Here is a 7,686-nt window from a genome sequence, read left to right as displayed (position 1 = left end):
CCTGATGCAGTGTGAGATGGACCACTCGATGCAGTGTGAGATGGACCACTCGATGCAGTGTGAGATGGACCACTCGATGCAGTGTGAGATGGACCACTCGATGCAGTGTGAGATGGACCGCCTGAAGCAGTGTAAGGAGCTGGAATCTGGACGGTGCAGGGAGAGAAGCTGGTTGTATTATCTAATCCTGGAAGCTTTGAAGCCTCACTGTAAATAACTTGTATTGAGCCAGGGAGTGTGTGCCCTGCGGTAACTGTGAACCCCAGGAGTTTTTGAGTTGGGAATGACACTGGTCTGCATGGTAGGACCATGAAGGTCAGGTTACAACAGAGCTAGAGGAGAGGCCGGCATTACAAGTTAGACTGTGACAAGCAGCCAGGCCCTGGAGTGGGTGGTGACAAAACCTCACACGTGGATCACTGTGCTGGAGGTGGGTTGTGAAAAGCCAAGGCCACCACACAGCTGTGAAAACAGATCTGGTAACATACATGACCTCGTGGATGAACCTTACAGGGTGTTACTGACTCGGGAGAGAGAATACTAAGGTCCAAGAAGAGGCCCAAACCAGTCTCTGGTGTTGACGCTCAGCTCAGTGCACTGGCTTCCTCTAGAGAGAGGAGGCCACCGGGGGCTGCAGGTCCCTGATGCTCCTCTGGCTTTCTGTGGGTTCTGCGAGTGTGTCTGGTTTGTGCTAATCCACTGGACCACATGTTTAACAGTCGTGTGGTTTCCAGGACACACGTTACATCTCAACGTTGTCCATGAGACGCCCTGAGAGGAGGAGAATAGAATGGAGATACAGCTGCCCTGCCGGCACTCAGTCCCAGAAGAGGCAGAGGCTTTGAGAAGGTTACAGACACTAGCAGAACTCGAGTGGGGCACAGAGCGAGCAGGGTGGGTGAACAGAAGAAGGTAGGGCTTGCCCATCGCTAGGCCTGCGACAGAGACACGGCAGAGATTTTTGGGAGAAATTGACCAGTGGGTGGGAAACTGGAGTCTGTGTGATCAAAAGGAAAATGGAGACGACTTTCCCAGGGGGGGGGGCACATGCTTCTACTGAGCCCACACGGAGGTACCAGTCAGATAAACGCAGAGAGCGCAAGGAACCCTGGAAGGGGAGAGGCAGCAAGGCTGGCAGTGGAGCCTATAGCTGGGTTCCGGTTTCTCTAAGGGCCTTCATGGGTGTTCTCAGCAATAGGGGGTAGGAGTGTCAGCTCTGCAGCCTTCCAGAACAGCTGACCACAGAGTTTCCCAGGAGTTAACATGTGTTCACTGAGACCCAGACACCTGGATTCATGGCCTTGGTGGTGTGGCTGGTCTGAGAAGCCCTGAGACCATGTATGAGAGTTTTGGCCAAGTGCGTCGAGAATGAGCATGTTCTGGTGTGGAAATGCAAGCTGTAGGGTGTGGACGTGGGAGCTGTCACAAGATTTAATCTTAATAAAAGACGAAACCCCGGCGTAGGCAGACCTGGAACTGTGGTTTTTGCTCTCTCCTATTTACCATTCCAGTAAGTGTTTAAGGACAGGAAAGACAGTCAGGTTGCCTAATAACAGTGTCACTAACTGGAAGAGGTGTCAGAGAGATCCGCCATGCAGGACACCTTCAGCAGGGCAGGGCAGTAGAGGAGGTCACTGGAGAAGCAATGCACTCCTGGGTAGGGGTTTCCAAATAAAACTGCTGGTAAGTGGGATAGGAAAAGTCTAGCTATTTGGAAACAGCAACAGTGGGAGCTTCATAGAAAAGAAACCTAGGCTTTCACAGTGCATTTCCTAGGAGCCCAAGGGTGATGTATTCACTAGAAAAATCTGAACAACCAGACAGCAGTCCCGTGACTGCACTGGGGCCTGGCCCTACTCCACTGTGTGCTTCTTGGCCTATTCAGAGAGTTTGCGGTCAGCTCTGACTTTACCATGGAAGAGAAGCCTGGAATGATGACTGATGGCCAAAGGATTCAGGGTCATTTCTGCTGAGGAAGAAAGTCTGGAGAGATGCCTGTAGCTATTGTTGGTTAAATGCCACCATGAGAAAAGCTAGGAGTACCACAGAAGCCAGCGGCAGATTTGGGTGTCCACAGGGAGAGAGCTTTAGGGTATCTGACTTTGGTGGACCCGAGGAGAACACATATATGAAAATCGTCAGTCAGTGCTGGGCAGTGGTGGCAGACAGCAGCACTTGGAAGGCAGAGACAGGTGGATCTCTGAGTTCAAGGCCAGCCTGGTCTACAGAGTGAGTTCCAGGACAGGCTCCAAAAGCCACAAAGAAACCCTGTCTCAACAAGAAAGAAAGAAAGAAAGAAAGAAAGAAAGAAAGAAAGAAAGAAAGAAAGAAAGAAAGAAAGAAAGAAAAGAAAAGAAAAGAAAAGAAAAGAAAAGAAAAGAAAGGCCTTATTATTCCTGATTTCTTTCCTAATAAGTGCTTAGGGTTCTGTTAAGGACTACAGTTGCATCAGCACACTTGGTGAGGGAATTCAATACAGCAGCCCACTGTTGCTACTGTTTAATCCTCACGGTGATGCTATAGAGGAGGAACCGCTATCATCCTGGCTTCACAGAGTGCCAAACTGAAAGGCAGGAGGTTCTGTGGTTGACCTGGAGTTGCAGCACACACTAAGGTTGAAAGACAGACCCAGGAGTCTTACTCCAAAGTTCCCATGGCCTCGAAAGGTAAAGAGGGATGCAAACTTGGACAGGTGGTCACACCAAAGGCTTTCTAGGTGTCCTCCCCACCTGAGGCTCTGTGGCAAAAGCATACCTCTTGTCTGTCCTTGGTTCCTCTTGTGTTTTGTTTTGTTTTGTTTTCAAGACAGGGTTTCTCTGTGTATCCTTGGCTGCCCTGAAACTTGCTCTGTAGTGTAGACCAGGCTAGCCTCAAATTCAGAGATCCACCTGTCTCTGCCGCCTAAGTGCTGGGATTAAAGGATTTTATTACCACCACCCAGCTGTCAATGATCTTAATATTTTTGAAATTTCTAAGAAAGAGGGATGTTGAGCTCTTGCCAATCTGTGCCCTCTGGAAAGCGGCTGATTAGGAATTACTGCGTATGTTAGAAATGCAGTCCCCAGTGTTGTCTCTGATGAGAGATCCAGCCACAAGGGCACTGCACTCCTGAAGCATTGGTGGGGTCGTTGTCATCATAGAGGCTTCTTGGGTAGGTCAGGAGACCCAGACCCATCCTTCATTCAATAGAGTCCCCTGAGCAGCTTTTCTTCCTACTTGTCAGTGCTATTTCAGCTGTTCTGTGCATATAGACATATGTGTTTGGAAGACCAGAGTTTGATGTCACGTGTCTTCCTCCTTTAATCTCTACCTTCCTTTTTGAGACAAGCTCTCTCTCTCTAGTTCTGGAGATCACTGATTTAGCTAAATAAGCTAGCCAATGAGCCCCTCTGGTTATCTTGCTAAAACTAAGATGGGCATTCGCATGCCTCATTTTTATTATTTTATTCATTAAGATTTATTTATTTTCATATATGTAGGTATTTTGCCTGCATGTATATTTGTTTACCAAATGTATGTAGGAGTCCCTGGAAGCCAGAACAGGGCATTGGTGCCCCTGGAACCAGAGGTACAGACCAGCCACCATATAGGTGCTGGGGATCAGACCCTGGTCCTCTGGAATATCAACCAGTGTTCTTACCTGCTGAGCCATCTCTCTAACCCTTTTAATATGGGTACTGGGGTTTCAAACTTCGGTTCTCAGCAAGTGCTTTATCAACTGAACCATCTCCCCAGACATTCAACGGTGTTCTTAGCCTCTTTGGAATGTTGCTGATCAGCTATAGACATGTGTCCTCAGAGACAGGCTAGTGCCAGAGAGGCAAGCACAGGAGCAGGGACGTATGGGTGGCTTGTGTTGATCACCGTCTCTGCATTTAGGACACAACTGAGACAAGAGAGCCCCTCGTCCCTCTATTCAGAGATGAAGATGCTAACACCCATTTTCCCAGCTGCCATGAAGACTCAGATGATGCATCTCAAGGTGTCTGGCACAGAGCAGGTGGGTGGTTAATGTAAGTGGCAGCTATTATTATTACTCGAAGATGTCACTAGACCACATTTGATGCCTGAAACCCAATTTTTCAGTTTAAAAAACATGCCTTGGGAAAAAAGGAACAAGCTCTCGAGAGTCATTCAGGGAATCTTTTTCAGAGCCATCACTCACGGCTTCTCCATTAAAAAAAAAGAAGAAATGTAAAACAACACACTTTTTAAAAAACAGCTGAATTTCTCGAAGGAAAGAAATATCCAAGTGTAAACACAGATCCATGGAAGGTGTTTGCAAGGGTGGCTTGTTGATATTCTTAAAGAAAAGGAGCGAGAGGTGGGCAAGTGAGATGGCTCAGTGGCTTGTCACCGAGCCTAGTGGCCTGCATTCATTTCCCTAGGACCCATAAGGGTCCTGCCATCTGTCCTCTGACTGTCACAGGTGTGCCATAGTACACACTTGTGCACATGTGTGCATGCATCCTTGTGTTTACACAACGAAAAATTTAAATCTAAATGAAAATGTAAAAAGTGTTTAAAAAGAGTGACAGGGGCCTTACTGCTTCTGGGGCATGGACCACTGGTGGGAAAGGGAAGTGGGTGGGGAGTTTCAATCCAGGTCTTAGAGGAAAACAGCTGTTATGGCTGAGCTGGGCAGCCTCAACTTCTCCAACTAAGGTGGAAAAGGATTCCCAGTCTAATAGAGGCAAAAATAGACAGTGGGGATAGAGGGTGGTTGTTTTCCTGTGGCAGAGTCCTGCTCAGAAGGGTGTTCTACCCCCTGATAGCCAATGGACCACAGAGTTCACAAGTCCCCACAAAGCCAGCGAGGGACTATCTCAGCATAGCCCGACACCTGGTCTGGGATTTGGAGACAAATGTCTATTTGTAGGGGAGGGTGGGAATGAGAGGATTGCTGAAAAGCAGGTGTGGGAAGACCCTGAGACTTTACGCATTGCAGACCCAGCTGACACTGACACCCATCTGGTTCTGGAGGGGTTCCCTGAGGCACTGAGTTTCTTGTGAGGAGGGGACTACAATCAAGAGTTTCCACAGCCCTGGGACTTGGCCAGTGCATTCGATTCCCATTAATACTAAGAACAATTACGACTTCACTCATTTTCACCTCCTCTGCTTCTACCCTGATTCTTGCCATGCCACTGAATATAATAGCTGCTGTGCCTACCTCTGCCCTTTCCTCTGCCTAATGGATCTTCACTCTGCTGCCAGAGTAGTAGCCTGGTCACATAGCTCAGATCATGGCCTGGTTCCTGTAATTCTCCATGTTGTCAAGTGCAGCCAGTGTCCTCACAGCACTGAGGCCCCGAATGATCTCCCCATTTTTGACCTTGGCTCATTCCACTCTTGGCCTTGTTCACTCTGTGCCAGCCACCCTGGTTCCTGGCTGTCCTCAAACATGCCAAGCTCCCTTCTGCCCCCTATTCCGTGTCCTTACCTCTCATGGGACACTGTCTACCTGTCTTACTTCCCTCACGTCTCTGTAAGGAGTCACTGTAGTGAGCACTTCCCTGAACTCTGTATTTTGGACCTTAGCCTGACCTCACCCGTCTCAATCCTCTTTCCTGTTGTATTATTGTCCTCCAGTGGGGTTTCCCTCAAACCCACACACTGTAATGTCTTCTTATTCCTAGATATGGTCTCTCTTTCTCAACCAGAGCACCAGCTCAACAAGGACAGTGACTGGGGTTGCTTCCTCCACTCTGTATCATCCTGCCAAGCATGGAAAGAGGGTCCCCAGTTGGAATGTAGTAGAAGGGAGAAATGGCTATTAACTGAAAACATCCCAGCTCTACCTCTACAAGAACTTGGATTCTAGGCTGCTGACTGAGACAGGAACTCAGACCCAGCAAGAACACCAAGGACCCAGTTACCCACAGTGGTATGAACTGAGAGCCAGAGGGATGAACAGACAAGCAAAGTGAGACATGAGGTCACAACTTGGCCTGGAGCCAGACAGATAGGCAGGTAGATAGATCTCTTCCCGTCAGTAAGACACCTGCTAGAGTGTCTGGGGTGACTTATGAACATTTTTGGGGGCTAGAGGATTGGGGGGCTTGGATGGACTGTGCTCTTGCACAAACCTCCAGCCCAGAAGGAGGAAACAGACACCTAGAAAGAGAAAAGGGCTGGGCTGACTTGGCGCCCCGCTTTCGCTGGAGCTGTCCAAGGTCCTGCCCATCCTCTTAGCTCAGGCTGGGCTCTACTTCTTGACACTCAAGGCTTCTTCAGGGTGCATGCCTCGCTCTAGACATGCAGACTCCATTCAGATAACCCCTTAACAAATGTGTGGAAGAATCGGACCCAGAGCTACTGAGAGCACTGTGCCCTCCTTCCGGAGGGACTTCCCAACTTCAGGGTGCAGAAGAGTGCTCTGTGGCTGTGCATTCCGCTCCCCTGAGCTAACTGTGTTTATTATCAAACTACTGACCCCACCAGTGCATTCCGGCAAACTGAGATGCTAGACTCAGTTTATTGTTTATAGGGCTGTTCTGAGGATTGCATTATACACCAAGTAGCGAGCACTTGGAGAAGGCTAAATTCCCACCCTTGTTACAAGGTCGTACATATGGTCCAGAGTTTGGATGGGCTGTTTTGTTACATGACATACCCTCTCACTAATCAGATGCTGGAATTTGCAGGTTAGTGTGCACAGCTGTCATGGTTCATGGGCACACGGAAGTCACTCAGGTTCACCTGGCCCAGAACTGCTTTGCCTGAGGTTAGCCAGTATGCCTATGCCACCTGGCAGAGAAAGCGAGCCAGGTCCAGGGGTGTGCAGTGCTTCTTGGTCCTGAAGAGAGAGTTCCCACCCAGGGGAGAATTTTAAGGCGGGGCCCTCTGGGATTGGGGACACTAGGAGGTCAAATGCCTGGAGGGGGCGGTAGGACACGTAGGACTCGGATCCCAGCCCTGGCCTGGGGTTGGCAAAGGCTCGATCAAGAGCCCCAGGTGCGGCGTCAGTAAGCACAGGAGAGCGCAGGCTGCAGGTGCCCCTAGGACACCTTTGTGGAACATTCGTTCCCTCGATTCGCCAGCCTAGACCTGGGAGAAGCAGCACCCAACCACCTTGCAGGTGCTACAGGAAGCGCAGGGCGAGGCGGCCGCGGCCCCGCGCGTGGCAGCTCTGGGTCGCGATTCCCGAAACCGCGGTGCTCTGGAGCTCAGGTTACCGGTGGGGTCAGCCGGCCTCGGCAGCCGGCGCGGCACAGAGCCCCGGGCGCGAGTGTGCGTGTGCCGGGAGCACGGCCCTCCCCGCGGCCGCCGCAGCGCCGGCGCCTCCCCCTCCCCCGGCGCGCACGGCCCGTCCCTGTCCCCGGAGGCGGCTCGAGCCGCCGCTCAGCAGCCTCGCCTTCGTCTTGAGCGTCTCCCGCTGCCCTCCCTCCCCCGGCTGGACTCCAGGGTCCGCTGGCCCGCAGCTCCGGGCAGGAAAGCGCTGCGATCGCGCACGGGGGCGGGAGGAGGCGGCCGGGTGCGGGGCGGCCGCGCTGGAGAGAGGAGCGCGGAGACTCGGCCCCCTCGGCTCTCGCTCGCTGGCTCCCCGCCTCCCGCACTCCGCTCGCTCCCACCCCTTCCCGGCGTGATTGATCCGTCACGGGCGCCGCCGCCACCGCGGCCGTTCTAAGCAAGCAGGAGCCGGAGCCGAGCCGGGGCCCGTGCCGGCGCCATTGCGCGGGAGCC

Source organism: Microtus ochrogaster, linkage group LG5, assembly GCF_000317375.1.
Source record: "Microtus ochrogaster isolate Prairie Vole_2 linkage group LG5, MicOch1.0, whole genome shotgun sequence".
NCBI lineage: Eukaryota > Metazoa > Chordata > Mammalia > Rodentia > Cricetidae > Microtus > Microtus ochrogaster.
The sequence above is the reverse complement of the archived record's forward strand: the minus strand, read 5'-3'. Positions refer to the sequence as shown.